This window comes from Medicago sativa, chromosome 7 (genome assembly GCF_051527215.1).
Source record: "Medicago sativa cultivar Bolivia chromosome 7, Bolivia_mono, whole genome shotgun sequence".
NCBI classification, from domain to species: Eukaryota; Viridiplantae; Streptophyta; class Magnoliopsida; order Fabales; family Fabaceae; genus Medicago; species Medicago sativa.
In genome coordinates, this window is record NC_140755.1 from 26,442,876 (window position 1) to 26,469,602 (window position 26,727).

The 26,727-nt window shown below is 39.4% G+C and overlaps 1 long non-coding RNA gene across 1 annotated transcript; it reads right to left on the reverse strand.

Moving 5' to 3' along the window:
* LOC146905234 (uncharacterized) lies at positions 1-26,727 on the reverse strand. The gene is made up of 2 exons (XR_015020321.1): positions 26,056-26,727; positions 1-286 (listed from the first exon to the last, which is right to left on the reverse strand). It is a non-coding gene; the product is annotated as an uncharacterized LOC146905234 (long non-coding RNA).

Here is a 26,727-nt window from a genome sequence, read left to right on the forward strand (position 1 = left end):
TTGAAAGTGTCTAGAATTTTCAATAAGTTCGTTAAATACTGATATTGGATACAATAATTATACAATACAAATACAACATCAGTCGCGAATTCAGAACACAAACCAACTTGAGTCTTATGTTACATTATTGTTCCAAAGATAATCGTACGAAACTTGAATTCTTAGTTTATTACAACACATCTCATAATATAACATACGCATCCATTAAAGAGACACAAGATAGTCCCACAAAAGCGCGATCAATCCAAAACTTTTTCTTTACCTTTTCCACGTGAAACCTGTGAACCTGAACAAAAAGGAGTGGGATGAGACATAATGTCTCAGTGAGTTCTACCTAACCCTAGGCTATTAGTAACCTTGGGGAAGCCTACGGTTACCAAGTGTCTACAATACAACCTGACGGTTGATTATACGTGTGTGGTCATGCTTGCTTAGACGGTAGTGCAAACTAAATCCGTCATAAGTTTGTATACTTGTTATTGGTCTTACTACCTCCTACATGTCATGGCGATCTGGGGAAACCTAAGACCGCATTACCATGATACGATAAACGCACCAAGGCTGAAACATAAAGGTATTCATGACATAATCTTAAACCGGACAATTGGGGAAACCTAGTTCGTCACTGATATGATTTCATAACTTACTCTAAGCATAATACATTCATGTCTTATAGCATAACATATAAATTCATATACATTCATTACATTAGAAGTTAGCGTCGAACAATCATATTATCTAGATTCATTTTACGGAGAGCCTCGGGTGGAGTAATCCCCAACGCAATCCCATACGTAACCGATGAAACCAAAAATTAGGAATTATCGGACTCCCTCAGCAACGTGCGGTTCTTCTTATAACTTATCTCATTCCCCTGGAGGGAACCTCTTGAGATCCCAACCTAATGTGGATCGCAAGAGACACGAATACCTACGTCTTACTTATTATTCTTAGAAAAAGATTTAATAATCAATTCTCATCTTAACATACATACATTTCATGCTAAACGTTCTAGTTCTCGATAAACTATATCGAGGCTCTAGTTTCATTCCCATTCTTAAAGTATAGTTCGCTACCCGGTGTTTTATCTTGGTTTTCGGGTGTCAAACATTGATTACGTTTGAACCTTTTAAACCGGTGATATCTTATTTTTTCTTGGGAAGGGAAAAAGTAAGCAAAACCCTTGAGAATCGAGGTCCGGGAGTTGTTTTCGCTACGGGAAGGTGTTAGGCACCCATAACGACTATAGTATCCTATAGGAACCGTCTTTAATTTCTATGCGCGCGCTTTATTTTTAAATGCTATTTGAAAATGTTATTTACACCTAAGAGTTACTAAATGAAGAATTGGAGGGAGAAGAAAGTTTTTGGATTTTTTATTTTAGTTGAATTGAAGGAATTTTGTTCCTTGCCTACGTACCCGTTTAAGGGATCAAATCCACCGTAGTTCTCTCTCAAAAAATGTTTTTTGTTTTTGTTGGTTGATTTTAAGTTTGAAAATTGGATTTTGAAGAATAGAAAGAGGCCTCAAGGGCATGAGATTTAGAAAAGGTGAGGTTGGATTAGTCATTTGCAAAAGAAGTCAAATATGATTATTTTCATTGGATTTTTGATTAAGGAAATGAAAAGGAAAATTCAATGGGATTTTGATCCCAAGGTTTGTTTTGAAAATGGTTTGAATGAAGTTTGTTCATATTTTTTGGAAAATTGATTTTTCTAAGTATAAAGCCTAAACATTCATCTAAACATACAATCCTAAACATACATCTAAACATGCATATTCTAGCTATATCTAAAGTGATGTGTGTGCATGTGTCGGTGCTTGTGTCGGTGTACATCATTAGAGTCCATTGTCCTTTACATCATACCCTAGATACATTCTATGGCCTCTTTGCCAAGAAATTGAAATTGCATAAAGGAAAATATTACAAAACTCCTAAGTGTTTACATTCTAACTTTGGTACAGATTAAATTGCAAGAAAGAAATAAAGATGAATATGGGATGAAATAGAGATGCTTATGAAATGATGAAACATGAAATGAAAGGAGTTAGTAGCACATGACAATATCAAGGGAAATAAAGCAAGAGAAACACTAGAACATAAAGGATAGGAAATGAGTGCAAACATGGCTAAAAGTTGTTCATAGAATGCAAGAACCATATGACCTATAATTCTCACATTCCAATACATTTTTAAGGGTTTAGAATCAAGTCTTGGAATAGGAATTAAGGCAACATGATTTACTTGGCATTTTAAAACAAACTTTAAGCATATTTGCATTATTTAACTACACAATTAACTTGTAAGCTAAGTAACTAATCAAGATTCATACTCATGCATTAAGATCAACACAAACAGTAGCTAAAACTCCCTCAATTCAAGTGGCATAGGTCACAAGTGTTCATCAAGCAATTGGGATTGAAATCAAGCAAAGTTTCATTCATTTTTAGCACAAAATATGGCAAAAATAGCAAGAAAATTAACACCTTATTTTTTAACCAATTTTAACATGTGAAAATTATCCCAAAATGCTACAAAACTATCAAGAAACCTATATGAATTTTTAGGAATTTTTTTAAGGGTTTTTGGACTAAAAAGTGCAAGAAAATTACTAATTCTAACAAAAATAAGGAAAAAAAAACCTCAAATGCTTCTCTCAAGTTTTAGCACAAAAAATTGTCACAAAAAAAGTTAGAAAAAATGTCAAGAACACATAGGAAAAGATTTAGAAATTTTTGTGGAGAAATTGGACTGGAAAGGGTGTAAATAGCAAGAAACAACAAGGAACATGCAGGATAGGGGGGGCGCGCATAGTAAATCAGGCATACAGGCATGGAACGCTGGGCTTAAGGACAGGTCAAGGTGAAACCATGGGTTGACCCATGGGTGAACCGGTTCGTTGGCCTATATAAGGCCTTGAACCGGTTCCTCACCCATTTCCCTTCTCTACTTCTCTCTCTAAGACAAGAACTAGAGAGGGAGAGTCTGCAAATGACTCTCTCTTCTCCGACGAGACCTTCCTCCTCCGACGTGGTGGCCCACGGTGGCGCCGCCGCGTCGGAGCTTCAACCTTCTCCGATCTGAGAACTAGATACATCTTCTTAAAGCTCTTTCTCTCCTCTTTACGATTTTGAAAACGTTTTCTTGAAAACAACTTCAGATTGGAGTAGATCTAGGATTGAATCATTCGGTTCTTATGTTTTCAAACTTCATGGAACGAAACCCTAACATGCTCTATTTTCTTCTCTGATTATGAAATTGAACTCGTATTTGAAAAACAAACGGTGAATCTCCATGATTTTTCAAATTAGGGTTTCGTTTCGAAATTTTTTTTGGATTTCTTCGAAGTTTTCACTTCGATTCACCGTTTATTTTCAATCTTGAGTCTTCGATGATGATTTAAAGTGTAAACGAGAGGATTCTTGTGAATATACCTGGATTCAGTGGAGATTCGAACGGAAATCCTTGAGAAAGTTTCTGATCCTTCTTCTTCTCGCTCTTTTCGTCCCTGTGATCGTGTGAATCCACTAGATTTGCACTTGAATTGCAGGGATTAGTTCGATGATGAAGGTTCTCGCGAAGAACTTCTGAGAACTTCGAAACAAAATCCCGTTCGAAATGACTTTTGTTGCGTGATTACTGGATTGAGACTTGTGTTACGAAATTGATGAGAACTTGTAGTGATTTGGTGTGGATTTTGCTCTGGTTTGGTACGAATTTGGATATTCTGGACGGTTAGGGTTTTGAGATGATGAACTTGTTCATCATTGTTCTTGAGCTTTTCAGAGTTTGTTACGGTTTTGATTTGTTTTGAGTGGAGAGAGAAATTGTGAAGTGTTTGTGATGAGTTGTTGAAATCTCAGTGGCATGGCAATGATTGGAGCCTTTTATAGGCTGCCAAGTGTACCATTGGACCAATTGCAACCTGTCACCTGTATCTGGGCTTGTTTGGCTCGGCCTTGGACTATTTTTGGACTTTGGGACCTTTTTGCAATTTTGAGGAATAAAAGGACCATTCTGCAATAAAAAAAACTAAAGACAAAACCTGGCACTAATGAGGACTGTTCTGTAATTGTTAAAAAAGAGGACTAAGAAGAAAAAAGATAATAAAAGGGACTAAAATGCAAATGTTAGAATTTGAAGGACTAAAGTGCAAAAAATAAAAAATAAAGTAAAATTGAATTAAAAGTTGGTAAAATTGACTAAACGTAAAGTGAAACAATTAAAATTGACAAAATGGACTAAAACGAACCAATGGCCTAAATGAGGTACTTTAAAGTAACCTCTCTCTGCCGAAATTTCGTGTGAAATGACCAAAATGCCCCTGGGGCTGAAACGACTAAAAATGACTCAGATGCAAATTTAAAATGGATTTTTAACAAGGAATTGAAGCAAAAATTTATTTAAACCATCTTGAAAGACTCAGAGACAATTTTTAAGATTTGAACAGAGTCTTGACACTTGAAAAGACCAAAATGCCCCTAGGGGCAAAACTGACTCAAAATGACTTCAAAGGCAATTTTTAAAATGGATTTTGACATAGAATGAAATGAAGACTTATTCAAACTTAATTGAAAGGACTCAAACAAAAATTTGAAGATTGGAAGAAATTTTGACACAGGAAATGACTAAAATACCCTTGCATGTGAATTTTGCAAACAATATTGAAATAAAATGCAGAGAAAGATGCAATTGATCAGAGCCAGTTCAAATAGCTTGCAATGCAAGAAACAGAAGAAACAAGTATTTTTAGGTCCAAAATTAGGGTATAACAGCTGCCCCTATTTAAGTTTCTTTGTCCGGAGAGTCAAGAGACGAAGTCTTAGAGTTGACGGGACGAAGATACTTAAATATTAACACTTGCACTACTTTTGGACATAAAAATACGTTTTCAGATTTTCAAAAATATGAATGTCATGCAATATTTTGATTATGAATGCAGGGCAAACAACTGGAGCCTATGGAACCTGTCGTGTCACTGGGGATTCAGGTGAACATTGGCAGGGTAGGCAAACCGGGGAGTAGAGAATAAGGTGCAAGTTGTTCTTTGGGTCGAACTAGCCACTTGAACCGTCATAATATTCCTAAAGGCTTAGAAGCCCTCCAGAAAGGCTCTAAGACCTCCAGAAAGGCTCAGGCGCCCTCCAGAAGGGCTCCTGAGACTCTGGCGCGCTCGCCTTGAGGCACCGCCCTTCTAGGCTTCTAGAAACCTCTAGAAACCGCCTAAAATACATAAATACCCCTGTTGCTTGGGAACCAAGCAACCGAAACCCAAGCCCATGACAGGCTATAAATACTACTCTTGAGAGCATTCTCAAGGCATCCAATAATCAGTCTAAACCCTAGAATCCTAATATTCCTTACCGTACTTTTCTGCAAGTACAGTTGGCGCCGTCTGTGGGAAAAGGTAAAACTGACCTTGACCACGTTTCTAAATCGCAAAATCGTGATTTGGAAAACCCTAAACCTAAAACTCTAATCGTAGCCTCCAACTACAGACCCCTAAATCACATCTCTCATCATGATTTAGGATCCCAACCTCGCCATCTCTCCGATGAAGTTTTTGTTCCTTCATCGCCATAAGTTTCAACATGCCTCCTTTCAAGTTTACCATCATGAGACCATTCCTGCTTCATGGACTTCCTGCTCCGTCGACGCCGCCGAGGTAGATAAGAAAGGCTGCCCTTGTCGCCAAGCCGCCTAAAGATCGTAATATTTTATCAGGTTGTACCTTTCTAACTCTATTATTCTCCATTGATCCTTTTGTCGAAATCCTTACAATGGCTTCTGACCTATATAATTTGAGTCGCGTATCTCTTGGTGAAATTAAGCGAATTGGAATCTAGTTTATGCTATTACTATACTTTCTATCCGTCGTTTGTACGACATGTATATAATTCAGCTAGCTTCGATATATGTGTTTTCAATTTTATCATATGTTCGATTGAATTCAGTTTTGGCAAACTAAAGCAAACCGACGTAATATTGTTTTCTGTGAGGCGATTCGGTTTGATATATTCATACGCACCATAGCCGTCAAACATGGTATCAGCACGTCAGCTTGTGTTATCATGGTTGGAGTTTTGTGTCCAGTTATTTAATTCTTGTTAAAATCCATAACAGTAGGAACCATACTATTACTTGTTTTTAACCTCTATTTGTTAAAATATATCCCAACATATGGATTTTGCGGTATCCATATCATAATAGACTTTCTTATCCCTTTGTTAGAGTAAATTTCTTAGTTGACAAACATAGTATTATCTGTCATCTATTTGACTTTATTATGTGCAATCACTATCGTATAGACAATATAAAAGATGTATATTAGTCATCGCATGCTTGGTTTTAACTGCTACATGTGTCATAAAGTTTAACTTGAGATGAACGCTACTAATTTTTAACTCACTCAACTGAAGCAAGATTATTGTTTACGTGATATACAATGCCCAATATTTAATCTATTACAAGTTATCATATTTGCATTGGTTTTTCGGTGGATATATATATGCCTTGTGCTGCAATTGGCTTATAGTTTTTTTCTCTTAGCAATGATCTAGTATGATAATTGATATTCTGGAGACAATAGGTTGGACCTTCATCCCTGACTTTATTAATACTACAGCGAGGGTGTTGTATTTTCTAAGTAATTTTCAGGGCCTCAAGATTCAACAAACGAACTCAATTTCTCATCAACCCGGTTTTCGGTGAATAAGATCTGACCGACAGTGGAGCTCAATTCGTCACCATCATAGTCATCCTTATGAACAAGCGGATATCATATACAATCATGTCACGAGGAATGAACCCGGATAAATGCTCAAAGCAGCAAGGACCGAAGCGGCATCATTAACGACAAGCTGCCGGTTACTTTAAAGTATCCATCAAATTAACAGAAGACGGAGACCAAGAAATAGAAGACCTAAAAATATACCGGCGATCTCAAAAGCATCCTAAGGCCAATCATCACGGACAACTCGTTACCGGAGATCATATCAGGTTATTCAAACCATGTTATTTTCTTTTGTGACAGATCATATACAATTTTCGACAACTGCTATGTTACTTATGTTTTCATCAATGCTTAATATATTTACAACCAATTATTCAGCGATGATGACTTTGTTTTTTCTATCGAAACCAACTATATGAATGAATTTGTCATCGGCGGCTTCAATTTCCTATCCTTTTTACTTTTTCATGGATGACTTTAATTATTTGTGAATAACCGATGCTATACCTTATAGTTTATTTTCATCGATAATGCCTTGCTTGCCTAAACGCCCAATAATATCTATTTATTTTTATGCTATTGGGTTTTCAATGACTACTTTGTTCATGTGAATATATTATTAAAGCTTAATTGATGGCTAGTCTTTTGTCAAATTAATCGGTGGCTATACTTCATCATTAAAGATAACTATTCTTTTTGTGTTTGTTGAGTTATTGCACCAATTCTATGTTGGGGAGTGCATACGGAAGGAAGACCGAGAAAGATGAGGCGAATATCAGCGCGAGCTTCACAACGAAGTTTGCAAGTTATAGTGTTGCATGTGACATCAAAGAATTTGGAGCTGCACATGACGCCCTTGGACCTAGCGGCGACCTCAAAGACGAGGAGATGATGGCCGGCGAAGACCAAACCAAATTCAAGTCTCAAAATCTTGGCCACGACGTACTTTCTCGAAGTGATTCTCCCACACGTACTTTCTCGAAGTGATTCTCCCACCCGGAAGCAATTCTCTTTCGAAAGAATTCTTTTTCGAAAAAAATACCAGGTTCTATGTTTGCAATATCTTTTGAGAAAATACATCTACGCTTTTTGCTTTGAAGAAAATTTTATGCTCGACATACTTCGAGAAAATATATCTAAACTTTTTGATTTGAAGAAAATTTTTATATTTGGAGACTATATTTCCACTTTTTGTTTTTGAAGAAAGTGTCTTGCCCAATATATTTTGAGAAAATATATTTTGAAGGCTCTTATCGATTTTTGTTTATTTTGTAATTATTTTTTGGTGCATATACATGATATGTGGACTGTCAACTGACATGCTGTTATCCTTCACTAACACATTGTTTTAGCAAAAATATTTATTCTGGTGGGCAAGTGAGTGTATGAGGAGCAAAAGAATAAGATAACAAGAAGGGTAGTTAGTTTCAATTTAGTAGAAGATGGAGGATTCATTTCAAGTTAGGGGAGTATGATATACATATTGGGCGAGTTAGGGGAAAGAATAAAAGGACTTTAAGGAAGAATTAGTCCCAAGTTCGGGCGAGCAAGAAGTACGGGGATAGAGTTGAATAAAAGAATTAGTTTCGATTTAATAAGGAGAATGTGTAAAAATTAAAATATGAGCCGAGTTAATTCAAATATAATAGGATCATAAAGAAGAGTAGAAGATAAGATATCAATCGAGCCAAGTCCAATTTAAGAGGAGAAGTATAAAAGAAGAAGGATGAAGTGGCGAGTTACGTCAGATTTAGAAAGGAATGAGTGAGTTTCGATTTAAGAGAAGCGACAAAAGTTGAATTGAAGAATTAATTCCAAAAAGAAAGAAAAATATCACAAGATAATTAAGAAAGTTGTGGAGTGAGAAAAGCGAAAAAGAATAGGAAGAGGAGTAAGAAATGTGGGCGAGTTAATAAGAGAAGAATAGTTAGTTCTCATTAAGTATGATTGCATATGGGCGAGTTAAATAGTTAGTTCTCATTAAGTATGATTGCATATGATTAAAGGCTCCTTTATTTATGATATTGATTTCTTGAAAGTATGGAAGAATTGTTATATTTCAGATAAATAAGGCTTGGGAGGCAAAACAAGCCCGCCAAAGGCAAGATTAACGAAAGGAGAGTACTCGCCAAACAGCACGCCATAATGCATATGGAAGCGATTGTCCCGCCATTAATAACAGGAATATGAAACTCTAAGTTATCCTAACCTTTATCAAACTTTGAGATTTGTTTTGCAGGTTTTTAACGAGGATAAAAGCCTTCTCAGAGTGAAGCCTTCCCTCAGAGTGGGAAACACCTTCCATCAGAGTTGGAAGTGTAAAATAAAAGTCTTCCCTCAGAGTGGGAAGCAAAAGTCCTCCTTCAGAGTAGGAGGCGCCTTCCATCAGAGTTGGAAGTGTAAATAAAAAGTCTTCCCTCAGAGTGGGAAGCAAAAGTCCTCCTTCAGAGTAGGAGGCGCCTTCCATCAGAGTTGGAAGTGTAAAATAAAAAGTCTTCCCTCAGAGTGGGAAGCAAAAGTCCTCCTTCAGAGTAGGAGGCGCCTTCCATCAGAGTTGGAAGTGTAAAATAAAAAGTCTTCCCTCAGAGTGGGAAGCAAAAGTCCTCCTTCAGAGTAGGAGGCGCCTTCCATCAGAGTTGGAAGTGTAAAATAAAAAGTCTTCCCTCAGAGCGGGAAGCAAAAGTCCTCCTTCAGAGTAGGAGGCGCCTTCCATCAGAGTTGGAAGTGTAAAATAAAAAGTCTTCCCTCAGAGCGGGAAGCAAAAGTCCTCCTTCAGAGTAGGAGGCGCCTTCCATCAGAGTTGGAAGTGTAAAATAAAAAGTCTTCCCTCAGAGTGGGAAGCAAAAGTCTTCCCTCAGAGTGGGAAGCGCCTTCCATCAGAGTTGGAAGTGTAAACTAATAAATCGGACAGCCCGCCATCAGGGTTTCTCTTGAAAACAAAAAATAAACGCCGAAAGAATAAACGCCAGGCGTCTTGACATGATCGCCGAAGTGCTTATGTCAACATTTTAGGACGCCGAAAGGTACCAGTTGATTGATAAAGATTTAATCGGATCTACAAAAGAGACGTAGTCGCTGAAACGCTCACTTTTAAAGAAACGACTCCCGCATCCCATCAACAATCAACCAAAAAGCACCAACATGCAGAATGAAATCAAAGCAACGTATAAAATCATAAAATTACTTAACGTTCGTGGAAAATCAAGCCACAGAAGAAAGGGATACCGCATCAAACATAGCTTGAATAAATATTCAAAGTCAAAAACACCAAACAAATGAAGATCAACCGACAAAAGTCGCCAGGACATCACGCCAAATGTTGAGAATCTGAGCTCACACAGTCTCCGGAGCATACGAGAAAATAAGCACGACAAAATTCAAATTGTTGCAAATCGCCGAAGCATCAAAAGTAATAAAATCGTTTATGTAAATCTCCAAAAACGAATTCAGCAAACAAAACCGACGCAAATTTAATGAGGAGACGCCATAAAAAAGTAAACTCGTCACAACGATACAAACCACTTCGCCTTGTTCCAAGACTCGTGCTTGGGGGACTGTGAGTGATCAACCTATAAAAACAATTCGAATAGATACTCCATGGAGGTCTATAAAGAAAACATAAAATCACCCTAGGGGGTTTCTCCAAGTTCGGACGACAACGCCCAAGGGAAAAAGCATTAAGAAATTCAAACACTTCGCCTTGTCCCAAGACTCGTGCTTGGGGGTTGTGAACCACCAAAACCTTCCTAAAGACTTAATGATCTCTAGGAGATCCAGTCCCATGTTATCATCACTTCGCCTTGTCCCAAGACTCGTGCTTGGGGGGCTGTGAACCGTCATAATATTCCTAAAGGCTTAGAAGCCCTCCAGAAAGGCTCTAAGACCTCCAGAAAGGCTCAGGCGCCCTCCAGAAGGGCTCCTGAGACTCTGGCGCGCTCGCCTTGAGGCACCGCCCTTCTAGGCTTCTAGAAACCTCTAGAAACCGCCTAAAATACATAAATACCCCTGTTGCTTGGGAACCAAGCAACCGAAACCCAAGCCCATGACAGGCTATAAATACTACTCTTGAGAGCATTCTCAAGGCATCCAATAATCAGTCTAAACCCTAGAATCCTAATATTCCTTACCGTACTTTTCTGCAAGTACACCACTTGTCCAAGGAATACAAAACAAGAGATGGGTGCAAGCTGTTCTTGGGATTGAACTTGGCACTTGACCGGAAACATAGACATATAGGCAGATACGAGTTGTTCTTTAGATCGAACTTGACACTTGGTTGAAGATACAAACAGATAGGCAGACACAAACTGTTCTTTGGATTGAACTGGCCGTTTGGCTGGAGACATAGACAAAAGGGTTGATACAAGCTGTTTCTTTGGATCGAACTTGCTTGTGGGATTATCACCACGTCATGTGGGAAGGTGCAAACTGTTCCTTTAGATCGAACTCGCCGTTTGACCGATAACAAAGCATAAGCTGGGTACAAACTGTTCTTTTTTAGATCGAACTTGTCGTTTGACCAATAACAAAGCATAAGCCAGGTACAAACTGTTCTTCAAATCGAACTTGCAGTTTGTCCGGAAGCATAGGTATATAAGCAGGTACAAGTGGTTCTTTTTTTGGATCGAACCTGGCACTTGACCAGTAACAAGATACAAATTGAGAGTCTGGTTTAACAAGATACCAATTGAGGGTAAACTGTCATTGACCTGATTTGCAAATAGACATGACCATTTTTTGTTGGCCCAAGAGTAAATTGAGAGTAAATTGACATTGATTTGAATTGAAAGTTGACATTAAAAGAGGGGTTGAGAATTGAGATTGAGCAGAGACATAGACATAGACATTGGATTGAGAGTTGAAATTGAAAAAGACATTGGAAATTGGAATTGGATTGATACATAGACATTGACATTGGATTGGAGAGTTGCAATTGACATTGAAATTGGATTGAAAATTAACATTAGCATTGGATATCGACATTGACATTGACATTGACATTGACATTGGATATTGGAATTGAATTGAAAATTAACATTGACATTGGATATTGGAATTGAATTGAAATTTGACATTGACATTGACATTGACATTGGATATTGACATTGACATTGACATTGACATTGGAGATTGACATTGACATTGACATGATTTGAAATTGAGATTGGAAAGTTGAGATTGCATCGAATTTGACAGTTGAAATTGAATTGAATTTGACAGTTGGAATTGAAATTGAAATTGAAGCTTGACAGTTGAAATTTGGATTGAATTTGACAGTTGAGAGTTGGATATGCAACATGTATGCATGGTATAGCAAGATCATTGGATGTATGAGCACAGAAAATGCATGATTATGCATGTATGAATGCTTGAAATACATGATTGGTTGGCAGTTTGACAGAGAAGTTTCACAAAGACAGACAAGACATTGGAAGATTGGGCACGTAGTGGCTCGTGCTGCGACATATTCACAGGGGAAAACCTCTTTGGAGAGACCGTCGTTTGAGAGACGTATCAAAACCATGGCTGAGGGCAATAAAACTTGTAAAGGAGGACCCTTGGAAGGTTCTTGGATACAGGTCGCCGTTGCTAGGCGTGTCAGTGCTGGGTAAACATTGGATGTTCGCATTTGTGGTCAATGCTTTTCATTATTTCATTCTTTCACTTTTCAATCCCATTTTTGCCTGAACCGCCCTTTCGGGTTTTCGATTCACCGGGGAATAGATTCTTTTCATTGCCCCATTTTTGCCTGAATTGCCTTCATAGGTTGTCAATCAGCGGGGTGCTCATTTTTGCCTAAGCCGCCCTTCCGGGTTTTCGACTTAGCGAGCTTTTCATTTGCATTTTTTTATTTTCCATTTTCATTCTGTTTTTTCATTCTTGCCATTGACCACAGATCATCCTGGGGAGTAACCTGCTTGTAACATGTATTGAAATGGACATTGACATTCATTCATTCATGCATGTTTCATTGAAATGTACCCTATTGCTCAGGTTTGCTTTCAAAATAGACAGAAAAAGATTTTTCAATTTTCAAAAATGTTTGTTTCAGACATTAACATTATCAAATAGAAAGAAAATGTTTTGTATATAGCATTGAAGGTAGAAAGAAAATAGAGTTTCAAACAATAGAAAGGCTCAAATTGATGTAGAAGAGTGAGAGTCAGCCAAAGGCATGACTCCACGGATTTACAAAGCTTGGAAAATGGTAATTTTATTGGTTGGTGATACATTGAACACGATGACCGCTACATTTCATAGAAATTCTGAATTCACAAGTACAGAAGCCTGTGATGAAGATGATCATTGACAGTTGCAGATGCCCCAAGGGGTGATGGTGATTTGCCAGATATAGTTACTTGTCTTTTATCAACCTCATTTTTGCATGAACCGCCCTTTCGGGTTTTCGGCTCATCGAGGCGCTCATTCTTGCCTGAGTTGCGTACAATCTCAGCGAGCTTTTTCATATTCAGTTTTTTTTGTCCCTAACTTTTGCCTGGATCGCCCTTTCGGGTTTTCGATCCACCGGGAAGCGCATTTTTGCCTAGGCCGCCCTTTCGGGTTTTCGACCTACCACGCTGTTCTTTTCTTTCTAGACAAAGTATTTCTTGACTATATCGGCATTAACAGGATTTGGTAGTTCAACACCATCCATGTGTGTAAGAATCAAAGCACCACCAGAGAAAGCCTTCTTGACAACATAAGGACCTTCATAGTTAGGTGTCCACTTGCCCCTTGGGTCGGGTTGCTGGCTTATCCTTCTTTTCAATACAAGTTCGCCTTCCTTGAATTCTCGAGGTCGGACTTTCTTGTCAAAAGCATTCTTCATTCTCACTTGATACAACTGTCCATGAGTCATAGCATCCATACGTTTCTCTTCAATCAGATTCAATTGATCGTACCGACTTTGACACCATTCAGCCTCAGTTAATTTTGCTTCCATGATCACTCGAAGAGATGGAATCTCCACTTCCAGAGGGAGAACTGCTTCCATACCATACACCAGAGAGAAAGGAGTTGCCCCGGTTGAACTACGCACTGTAGTACGGTAACCATGCAAGGCAAACGGTAGCATTTCATGCCAGTCTTTGTAAGTAGTGACCATCTTTTGAACAATCTTCTTGATGTTCTTGTTAGCGGCCTCAACTGCACCATTCATCTGAGGTCTATAAGGAGAAGAGTTGTGATGTTCAATTTTGAATTCTTCACATAAAGCTTGCATCATACTATTGTTCAGATTGGAACCATTGTCAGTGATGATCTTGTTGGGAACACCGTATCGACAGATGATGTTATTCTTGATAAATTTGATAACCACTTGCTTGGTCACATTGGCATAGGAGGCAGCTTCAACCCACTTGGTGAAATAGTCAATCGCCACTAGAATGAAACGATGTCCATTGGAAGCCTTTGGTTCAATTCTTCCGATCATGTCAATGCCCCACATAGAGAAAGGCCATGGGGAAGAGATAACATTGAGGGCATGTGGAGGCACATGAATCTTGTCAGCATAAATTTGACACTTGTGGCATCTTTTAGCATGTTTGTGGCAATCACGCTCCATAGTTATCCAGTAATAGCCGGCTCTTAACAGTTTTCTTGACATAGTGTGGCCCGAAGCATGGGTCCCAAAGGTACCGTCATGTACATCATGCATCAACTTCTCAGCTTCTTGTTTGTCAACACATCTCAACAAGACCATGTCATAGTTCCTCTTGTATAGGATTTCTCCGTCCAGAAGGAATTTGCTAGCCCATCTTCTTAAAGTCTTCTTATCCCTGTTGGAAGCACCAGGTGGATATTCACGATTTTGCAAGAATTGTTTGATGTTGTAGTACCAAGGCTTTTTATCATTCACATCTTTATCAGCCTGATCTGGCATATTTTCAATAGTAAACACATGAGCGGGTCTATTAAGACGCTGTACTTTGATTACAGGCACATCATTCCAGTGATTGACACGAAACATGGAAGACAAAGTAGCAAGAGCATCAGCCATTTGGTTTTCATCCCGAGGGATATGGTACAGCTCAACCTTGGTAAAGTATGTCAACAGACGTCTTGCATAGTCATGGTACGGGATCAGCTTCTCATGATGAGTCTCCCATTCACCCTTTATCTGATTAATAACAAGTGCAGAATCTCCATAGATGTCAAGGTGCTTAATTCTCATATCAAGGGCTTCTTCAATGCCCAAGATGCATGCTTCATATTCAGCTATGTTGTTTGTGCATTCAAAAGTTATTCGAGCGGTGAAAGGAATGTGGTGCCCCTGTGGAGTTACAATGATGGCTCCAATTCCTTTACCGTAAGCATTAACAGCACCATCAAACACCAATCCCCATTTGCTATTGGGATCTGGCCCTTCATTGATCAGTGGTTCTTCACAGTCTTTCGCTTTCAGATACATAATTTCTTCATCAGGGAAATCAAATTTAATCGGCTGGTAATCATCAAGAGGCTGACAAGCAAGATGCTCAGCAAGGACACTTCCTTTGATTGCTTTCTGAGCTTTGTACACAATATCATATTCAGACAACAACATTTGCCAACGTGCAATCTTTCCAGTAACAGCGGGCTTTTCAAAGATGTACTTGATTGGATCCATTCGGGATATCAACCAAGTTGTATGATTCACCATATAATGACGCAGGCGTTTGGCAGCCCAGGCTAAAGCACAACAAGTCTTTTCAAGCATCGTATACCGAGTCTCACAGTCGGTGAACTTCTTGCTCAGATAGTAGATGGCATGCTCTTTCTTACCAGTTTCATCTTGTTGACCGAGAACACAGCCCACTGAATCATCCAACACTGACAGATACATAATCAAAGGCCTTCCTTCCACTGGTGGGACAAGGATAGGTGGTTCCAACAGGTATTCTTTAATGCTATCAAAAGCTTCCTGACATTCATCATTCCATACAACAGGCTGATTCTTTCTGAGCAATTTGAAAATGGGACCACAAGTAGTAGTCATGTGAGATATGAATCTTGAAATATAATTCAGACGTCCGAGGAAACCTCTGACTTGCTTCTCAGTTTGAGGGGCCGGCATCTCTCTGATGGCTCGGACTTTGTCAGGATCAACTTCAATGCCTCTCTGGCTGACAATGAAGCCTAGCAACTTTCCGGATCTTACACCAAATGTGCACTTGTTAGGATTCAGCCGCAGCTTGTACTTTCTCAATCTTTCAAACATCTTTTTCAAATACACAACGTGCTGCTCTTCATCACTTGACTTCACAATCATATCATCGACATATACCTCAATCTCTTTGTGAATCATATCATGAAACAGAGTTGTCATACCTCTTTGATAGGTAGCACCAGCATTTATCAAGCCGAACGGCATCACTTTATAACAGAACGTTCCCCACGGAGTGATGAAGGACGTCTTTTCTCTATCTTCCGGAGACATTCGTATCTGATTATAACCAGAGAAACCATCCATGAAGGAGAACACTTTGGATTGAGCAGTACTGTCAACAAGCACATCAATATGAGGCAATGGGAAGTTATCTTTTGGACTGGCTTTATTCAGGTCTCTGTAATCAACACACATTCGAACTTTCCCATCTTTCTTTGGTACTGGTACGATGTTGGCAATCCACTCAGGATATTCAGCTGTCATGAGGAAACCCGCATCAATCTGCTTTTGTACTCCAGCCTTGATCTTAAGAGCCATGTCTGGACGAGACCTTCTCAATTTCTGTTTGACAGGAGGACATTCAGGTCTTGTCGGTATCCGATGTTCCACGATCTTGGGATCCAGACCCGGCATATCTTCATAGGACCATGCAAAGACATCTGGATAATCATGGAGAAGCTGAGTGATCTTCTTTTTCACTTCTGGCTCAAGTGCTGCACCAATCTTGATCTCTCGCTTGTTTTCTTCAGTACCCAGGTTGATGAGCTCAATCGCTTCCTGGTGAGGCTGAATGGCTTTTCTTTCTTGCTCAAGCAGTCGAGTGATCTCATACGGTATCTCTTCATCATCGTCATCCTCATCTTCGGCTTCATATACAGGGAATTCAAAATTTGGAGGAACCATAGGGTCACTGTGTTCAACGGGTTTATTGTGGTTCAATCTGCATAATATGATTGGGATGATTTTAGAAAAATGTTTTTTATGCAGATTTTTGAAATTAATAAGAAAATACAGATGTTTTGGTTTTTTCTGGCATTACCATTATTTCCAAGAAAAAGGCACTAAAAAGTAAAAAACAAAGAGTCGTGAGAAAGACGACAACTTTTATTGATAACGGCAATGCCGAAACAAACACGCCCTTACAATGATATCACTTTCGCCTTGGGCAGAGCGAAAGGATTGTTATTTTGAAAACAAAAAACATGAGCAACAAGACACATTACATGGAAGCATGCATGACTAAAGGAACATCAATGGCTTCCCAATTTCTCACGGTGCCTCCTGGTATAACAAATGTAGGCACGTGGCTTCTTTCAGCAGCATCTTCAGTAATAGCATTGATGAACCCAGCACTGTAGAAAGTTCCTGTTGAAACACCCGAGGTTGGGGAGAATCCAAGGCCTTCTTTGCGCTTGTTTTCCAAGATCTGAATCACTTTGCCCCAGCCAGCAGCTTGCCCTGCTTGAACAGCCTTCTGGGCGTCTTTCAGCGAAGCCATACTAGTACTAGCCCTTCGGGGTTCTGCACCCTCAACAGTCAAGCCAATCACACATACATCACTGGCAATCAAATGCTTGTCATCCATCAAGCTCCGGATATCACCTTGCACCACACAACAGCCCATAGAATTCTGAAGACATCCTGAACAGGAAGCATGATCATGTTTGAACAGAGAAGCCTGGCAAAGCTTGACATGTAATGGCACCAAGGGAGTAACGACATTGCGGACATCCAACATGGGACCCTCTTGAGGAACAGGGACCCTTTCAAAAGCCTCAATCATATTGACAGCAGCATGGTTTGGCAACGGGTTGTCAAGGACATGAGGAACACTATTCTCAAAAGTCAACCGTCCCTTTTCTATCAGGTCTTTCACAATATATTTCAGAGCAAAGCAACCTTCAACATCGTGGCCTTGAGCACCCTGATGGAATTCACATGTCAGATCCTGTCGGAACCTGAGAGGCAATGGATTAGGCGGAGGCTTGCCTGGTCTAGTAACACAGTGTCCCTTGGCCAGTAGAGTGGGGAGCAGCTCACCATACCGCATTGGTATTGGTGGAAAAGAAGGCTTGGGTCGGGGACCCTGTTGTTGCTGCCGTTGCTGTTGAGCAGGAGGCTGTTGTTATGCTTGCTGAGGAATGGCATTGACGGGCATTGGAGGTTGACCCGGTGGCAGAGGATACTGTTGATAGAATGGCGGGAAGAAGGGATGTTGAGAGTACTGCATGTAGTGATAGGGCAGAGGTAGTTGCGTAGCAGCTGCAGATGGGTTACCAGATACCATCCCTACGTCAGATTCTTTCCTCTTGTGGTGACCGTTACCATACTTCTTTGGCGCATTGTTTGAAGATTCACCTTTCTCAAGGACAATAATACCATCTCGGACAGCCTCCTCTAGACGAGTTCCCATTGTAACCATATCAGAGAAGTTGTTTGGGGCAGAGACTATCATTCTTTCCTTATATTCCTTCTTCAGAGTCTTCAGGAATGTCTGTGTTAATTCTTCCTCATCGAGTCGGGGAGAGACACGGGCAGCTGCCCCTCTCCACCTCTGAGCATATTCACGGAAGGTTTCATCTGATTTCTGAGATAGGGCTTTAAGAGAGTCCCTGTTTGGCCTCAGACGGGTGTTGAACTCATACTGACCTTCAAAAGCAGCAGCGAGTTCCTCAAAGGTATGGATGTTGTCTTTGCTCAAACTAGTGTACCAATCTGCTGCATCATCTGTCAAGCTACTTTGGAAGCAATGGATCATCAGTGCATCATTATCTGCGTAATTAGCCATCTTTCGGACATACCGGATAACATGGTTATGTGGGCAAGAAGTCCCATTGTACTTGTCAAATTCTGGCTCTTTGAATTTCTTAGGAACCTCAAATCGGGATACCAAGCATAGATCACGAGCTTTAGCAGGAGCACCATTGTTTCCTCGGCTAGCCTTGACCTCACGGAGTTCTCCAGCCAACTCCCTCAACTGTCTTTTCATAGATTCCATTGCGGGATCTTGTCCACGCGGGGTGTCAACATCAATCACTTGTTGCACAGTGTGTACAACAGGGTCGGTAACAACAGTAGTCACCTGAGGCATAGCAGTAGATACAGGAATCTGTCCTTGACCAGCAAAACCAGAGACACCAGCAGCAGTATTAGGAGAGTAGTAAGCTGAGAGGTCATAGGGACGGCCGTTGGGCATAACAAAACGAGCATCAGTGACCACAGTAGACAGTGGGATAGAGGGAATCACCTCAGCAGTAACTGGAACAGAAGTGGCTGGTTGTTCCTGTGCAGCCATCATAGCGGACATAGCGTCATGAGCCTTAGCCAAGTCTTCTTTCATAGCAGCCAATTCGGCACGGAGCTGAGCATTTTCCTCTTCAAAATTAGCCATCATCCTTCTCTTGTGAAATCTTGTTTGATGAATTCTATCTGGTTGGTAGACTTTGCGAACACGAGCCACTTTTCAGACTGCGGCGGACAAACCAGGAGGCGATGAGCACGAGAGAAGTTTTTTTGTGACCAATGAATGCATATGATGCATGAAATGTGTTAATTCATATGCAAAAAAAGACTCTTTTTTGTGTTATCGAAGGGTTTTAGACAAATTAAAAACTTGTAAACATTACTAAACAACAATTAACATAAACGGGAAACAAACAACCAAAACATAGTTTTACAAGACAATTTCAACATAGACAAATGGAAATAACAACAGGAAAAAGAAAATCCTCAAGCATAGGAAGTGGAAGCGTCATCCTCAGACTCAGACTCATAGCTGCAGTATCGTGCATAGAAGTCACGGGCACCCCTAGCCCTCTTGGAGTCCCTCATAAGCAACCTATCTTTCTCTTCAATCTCTCTCTTAGCCTTAGCTAACTCTTTCTTCAGTGTCAAGACCTCATGAGTCTTCTGCTCATCCTTTCCATCCAAAGTCATGATCAAGTTCTCCGCCTCATAGTATCTAGCCCTCCACTGATGCTTCTCCCGACTCTCCATAGCTAGATGCTCCTGATACATCTCCTGGGTAGGTGGGAGTAGAGGCAAAGGCATGGTAGGAACAGTTGCAGACACATATCTCATAGAGGGGTAAGGCATACCAATCTCCTCAGCTTGGTTTATCACCCACTGTGTATAGTCCTCATGGGCAACACCGGACCTTACACCCATGTGCTTCACCTCTTTCTTCCGAAGCTTGGACCAAGCTCCTATGAAATCCTCTCTTATGCCCGTGGGAGCATTGGAGTAGTGAAAGAAGTAAGGAGCCGTAGCAAGATTGATGGGTTTATCTTTCATCGGGAAACCAAATTGTCGCAAAGCGAGCTCCGGGTTATAGTTGATTCCACCCCGGGTACCAAGAAGAGGTACATTAAGAAACTTCCCACCACCAAAGATGATTTCCTTAACCCTAGAAGCGGGAGTGAGCCAAACCACTTCATTAGGAGTGAGAGCCATAATCCTCTGTGAAATAGACCAATTCTCCGGATTGTCGTGGAAAGACTCCGGAAGGTGCGAAATAAACCACCTATAGAGGAGAGGCACACAACAAAGAATGTATCCCCGACCCTTGCCGGAACGGTCATGAATAGCATGGTATGTGTCAGCTAGCAAAGTAGGAACCAGATTCTTGAAGTGGAAGATCATAATAGCATTCATGTCCACGAAGCCATCAAGATTCGGAAAGAGAATAAGCCCATAGATGAGAAGTGCAAGAATAGCCTCGAGAGTGTCCTGACAAGTGGTATTGAGGTTGGCTTTCCCAAAAAGATACTCTGAAGTGAACCCTCGGATGCGTGCTTTAGTGACAAGATTCTTGGAGACATCGGTGGTCTTGAGATAGAGATCATTAGCAATAACCAATGGAGTAAGAGGAGGCTCAAGTCCTGAGAAAGGTACCCCCTTAGCAATACATAGACCCATCAAGGAAGAATAAGCCTCTAGAGTAGGCACCAGCTGAAAGTCCGGAAAAGTGAAGCACCGATAGTCCCGGTCATAGAATTGCACTAGAGTGTGCACAAGCTTCTCATCCACAATAGTCTGGAGAATAGTAAGTAAAGCCCCGTAACGACGTCGGAAACCAGTCGGATCCTCAATCTTGAGTGCCAAATCTCTCAAACTAGCCAAATCCACTTCCTTGAACTTGTAGGAATTAGTCCTCTTCATTCCTACAATGTTTACAAATTCAACTTGTCTAAGCCCTTCGATAACAATGCGTGACAAAAGTTTATGCATGTATGCATGAATGCATGATTATGTTCAAGTTCGGAGAAAACATGGTGGGTTAAAGTTCAAAGTCGAGGAGTCATGGGTGGACACGGTGTCCGGTGAATCTAGGGCTTTAGGATAATAGTAACCGGGTTCTAAAAAGGTTCCCAAGTTGCAACCTCTCCGACGTATATCACGGTGTCACGAGACAACACTCGCTCCATGATTATCCGCGGAAGGTCTAACTTGAGTGTAGTATCGCGTGACGACTAAAATTCAAGACAACACTCGGTTTAGCCTCCGCACTACATCCTAGAAAATGGCCATGGATGGGTTTGGTTATCTACGGCTCATAGCGTCGCAGAACAATTAGAAGCAAAGTGCCTAAACGCGACAACACGCGCCGACAACATCACCCCCAAAATGCCTCAGCTATGTGGGATTGATCGCATAATCCAAAACACGAGGCAACCCCCGGAATGAATTGTCGATTATATCCCTCCTAAATCCTAAGTTCACTCAGCCCGGGTGCAGGACTTTTGATATTCTCACCCCACACGTTTGCAAGAAATTAAACATTTATTCACATAGGAAAGCAAGTAAAAGAAGCAAGTAAAAATACAAGCGCAAGCGTGGAAATAAAGACTAGGCGTAACTCTCGAATTCCCCCAGCGGAGTCGCCAGCTGTTTTATCTTGGTTTTCGGGTGTCAAACATTGATTACGTTTGAACCTTTTAAACCGGTGATATCTTATTTTTTCTTGGGAAGGGAAAAAGTAAGCAAAACCCTTGAGAATCGAGGTCCGGGAGTTGTTTTCGCTACGGGAAGGTGTTAGGCACCCATAACGACTATAGTATCCTATAGGAACCGTCTTTAATTTCTATGCGCGCGCTTTATTTTTAAATGCTATTTGAAAATGTTATTTACACCTAAGAGTTACTAAATGAAGAATTGGAAGGAGAAGAAAGTTTTTGGATTTTTTATTTTAGTTGAATTGAAGGAATTTTGTTCCTTGCCTACGTACCCGTTTAAGGGATCAAATCCACCGTAGTTCTCTCTCAAAAAATGTTTTTTGTTTTTGTTGGTTGATTTTAAGTTTGAAAATTGGATTTTGAAGAATAGAAAGAGGCCTCAAGGGCATGAGATTTAGAAAAGGTGAGGTTGGATTAGTCATTTGCAAAAGAAGTCAAATATGATTATTTTCATTGGATTTTTGATTAAGGAAATGAAAAGGAAAATTCAATGGGATTTTGATCCCAAGGTTTGTTTTGAAAATGGTTTGAATGAAGTTTGTTCATATTTTTTAGAAAATTGATTTTTCTAAGTATAAAGCCTAAACATTCATCTAAACATACAATCCTAAACATACATCTAAACATGCATATTCTAGCTATATCTAAAGTGATGTGTGTGCATGTGTCGGTGCTTGTGTCGGTGTACATCATTAGAGTCCATTGTCCTTTACATCATACCCTAGATACATTCTATGGCCTCTTTGCCAAGAAATTGAAATTGCATAAAGGAAAATATTACAAAACTCCTAAGTGTTTACATTCTAACTTTGGTACAAATTAAATTGCAAGAAAGAAATAAAGATGAATATGGGATGAAATAGAGATGCTTATGAAATGATGAAACATGAAATGAAAGGAGTTAGTAGCACATGACAATATCAAGGGAAATAAAGCAAGAGAAACACTAGAACATAAAGGATAGGAAATGAGTGCAAACATGGCTAAAAGTTGTTCATAGAATGCAAGAACCATATGACCTATAATTCTCACATTCCAATACATTTTTAAGGGTTTAGAATCAAGTCTTGGAATAGGAATTAAGGCAACATGATTTACTTGGCATTTTAAAACAAACTTTAAGCATATTTGCATTATTTAACTACACAATTAACTTGTAAGCTAAGTAACTAATCAAGATTCATACTCATGCATTAAGATCAACACAAACAGTAGCTAAAACTCCCTCAATTCAAGTGGCATAGGTCACAAGTGTTCATCAAGCAATTGGGATTGAAATCAAGCAAAGTTTCATTCATTTTTAGCACAAAATATGGCAAAAATAGCAAGAAAATTAACACCTTATTTTTTAACCAATTTTAACATGTGAAAATTATCCCAAAATGCTACAAAACTATCAAGAAACCTATATGAATTTTTAGGAATTTTTTTAAGGGTTTTTGGACTAAAAAGTGCAAGAAAATTACTAATTCTAACAAAAATAAGGAAAAAAAAACCTCAAATGCTTCTCTCAAGTTTTAGCACAAAAAATTGGCACAAAAAATGTTAGAAAAAATGTCAAGAACACATAGGAAAAGATTTAGAAATTTTTGTGGAGAAATTGGACTGGAAAGGGTGTAAATAGCAAGAAACAACAAGGAACATGCAGGATAGGGGGGGTGCGCATAGTAAATCAGGCATACAGGCATGGAACGCTGGGCTTAAGGACAGGTCAGGGTGAAACCATGGGTTGACCCATGGGTGAACCGGTTCGTTGGCCTATATAAGGCCTTGAACCGGTTCCTCACCCATTTCCCTTCTCTACTTCTCTCTCTAAGACAAGAACTAGAGAGGGAGAGTCTGCAAATGACTCTCTCTTCTCCGACGAGACCTTCCTCCTCCGACGTGGTGGCCCACGGTGGCGCCGCCGCGTCGGAGCTTCAACCTTCTCCGATCTGAGAACTAGATACATCTTCTTAAAGCTCTTTCTCTCCTCTTTACGATTTTGAAAACGTTTTCTTGAAAACAACTTCAGATCGGAGTAGATCTAGGATTGAATCATTCGGTTCTTATGTTTTCAAACTTCATGGAACGAAACCCTAACATGCTCTATTTTCTTCTCTGATTATGAAATTGAACTCGTATTTGAAAAACAAACGGTGAATCTCCATGATTTTTCAAATTAGGGTTTCGTTTCGAAATTTTTTTTGGATTTCTTCGAAGTTTTCACTTCGATTCACCGTTTATTTTCAATCTTGAGTCTTCGATGATGATTTAAAGTGTAAACGAGAGGATTCTTGTGAATATACCTGGATTCAGTGGAGATTCGAACGGAAATCCTTGAGAAAGTTTCTGATCCTTCTTCTTCTCGCTCTTTTCGTCCCTGTGATCGTGTGAATCCACTAGATTTGCACTTGAATTGCAGGGATTAGTTCGATGATGAAGGTTCTCGCGAAGAACTTCTGAGAACTTCGAAACAAAATCCCGTTCGAAATGACTTTTGTTGCGTGATTACTGGATTGAGACTTGTGTTACGAAATTGATGAGAACTTGTAGTGATTTGGTGTGGATTTTGCTCTGGTTTGGTACGAATTTGGATATTCTGGACGGTTAGGGTTTTGAGATGATGAACTTGTTCATCATTGTTCTTGAGCTTTTCAGAGTTTGTTACGGTTTTGATTTGTTTTGAGTGGAGAGAGAAATTGTGAAGTGTTTGTGATGAGTTGTTGAAATCTCACTGGCATGGCAATGATTGGAGCCTTTTATAGGCTGCCAAGTGTACCATTGGACCAATTGCAACCTGACACCTGTATCTGGGCTTGTTTGGCTCGGCCTTGGACTATTTTTGGACTTTGGGACCTTTTTGCAATTTTGAGGAATAAAAGGACCATTCTGCAATAAAAAAAACTAAAGACAAAACCTGGCACTAATGAGGACTGTTCTGTAATTGTTAAAAAAGAGGACTAAGAAGAAAAAAGATAATAAAAGGGACTAAAATGCAAATGTTAGAATTTGAAGGACTAAAGTGCAAAAAATAAAAAATAAAGTAAAATTGAATTAAAAGTTGGTAAAATTGACTAAACGTAAAGTGAAACAATTAAAATTGACAAAATGGACTAAAGCGAACCAATGGCCTAAATGAGGTACTTTAAAGTAACCTCTCTCTGCCGAAATTTCGTGTGAAATGACCAAAATGCCCCTGGGGCTGAAACGACTAAAAATGACTCAGATGCAAATTTAAAATGGATTTTTAACAAGGAATTGAAGCAAAAATTTATTTAAACCATCTTGAAAGACTCAGAGACAATTTTTAAGATTTGAACAGAGTCTTGACACTTGAAAAGACCAAAATGCCCCTAGGGGCAAAACTGACTCAAAATGACTTCAAAGGCAATTTTTAAAATGGATTTTGACATAGAATGAAATGAAGACTTATTCAAACTTAATTGAAAGGACTCAAACAAAAATTTGAAGATTGGAAGAAATTTTGACACAGGAAATGACTAAAATACCCTTGCATGTGAATTTTGCAAACAATATTGAAATAAAATGCAGAGAAAGATGCAATTGATCAGAGCCAGTTCAAATAGCTTGCAATGCAAGAAACAGAAGAAACAAGTATTTTTAGGTCCAAAATTAGGGTATAACACCCGGAAGTATTGCACACTATATCACTCTTACGTATCATTTATCAACAACCATTGTTAATGATTTGCCATGCCTTTTTACTTGTTTAGAATTTAGTCACTTGGAATTGAGGGGTTCAAATTTCATCAAAAGATTGCAAGAAACGGGCCTCAAACGACATTTCTGGACCACCGGAACATTTTCAATAAGTGTTGTCTGATGCTGTTTGGGAGCTGCATGCTTAAGCGTGCTGTGGAGGCTTAAGCGTGCTACCAAGTATGCTCCAGAAACTTAAGCATGCTCCCAAGCGTGCAAGACCAGTAGATACGACGTTTTGTACGCTTGAGCGTGTTGTGCACGCTTAAGCGTGCTGCCATCAGTCCATAAGTGCAGAAATCGAATTTTTGATATAAAAACTTCAATTTCAAGTGTTCTAAGCTTCCAGAACATCATAAAAACAATCTTTATCATATACATGACAACAATTAACAATATTTGATCATAAATGGTACAAAGGGGTTCTATAACCCTGAATCACATACTAACACAAAACATGTTTTCTCACAAGAAATTTGCACAACCCAAAGGTGGAACAAACTATCTAAGAACTCACCTATTGATTTGTAATAGCAAGCACCAAAACCTAGCTTCTTGATTATTTCTACGATGATCTAGAGTTGGAAATTAAGCTGAAACCAAGTTCCTTCTTGATCTTAGTTCTTGTGGGTTTCAAAGCCTAAGCTTATTTCATGAAAGAATGAAGTTTTGGAAGTTGATTGAAGAGTAGAAGAGTGAGGAGAGAAGGAGAGAACCGATTCACAGAGAGAAAGAAAAGGAAAATAATTGCTGGTTGGTGAGAAAGAGAAAGATAATGCCTTGCATAGTGACAGAAAAATAATTGCTACGGTACTATGCAACCCGTGAGGCTGCAACCCACTTGCCCTTTGTCTTAAACGTGTTTATTTTGTCTCTTAAACGTAACTCGGGCTTGTCTAAAATTTATTAAATAAACTTTTTACGTCATACTTATTTTTCCATGAACATTAGTCCTCTTACACGTTAGACTGATAATATTCCAAATACCAACGAGCGGGATATTACAATTTCTTCTCGTGAATTTTCCTCCCAACAATAATTTTTTTTCCGTGGTTTTTTTTTGTACCATTCTTTTTTTTTCACCCCGTGAATTTCCCTCAAAGCATATTGTTTTCTTTCATTTTTTTAATTAAAAGTTGTAGAAATAATTAAACTAAGACAAGATATTTTAAAGTCCAAAATAAATTAG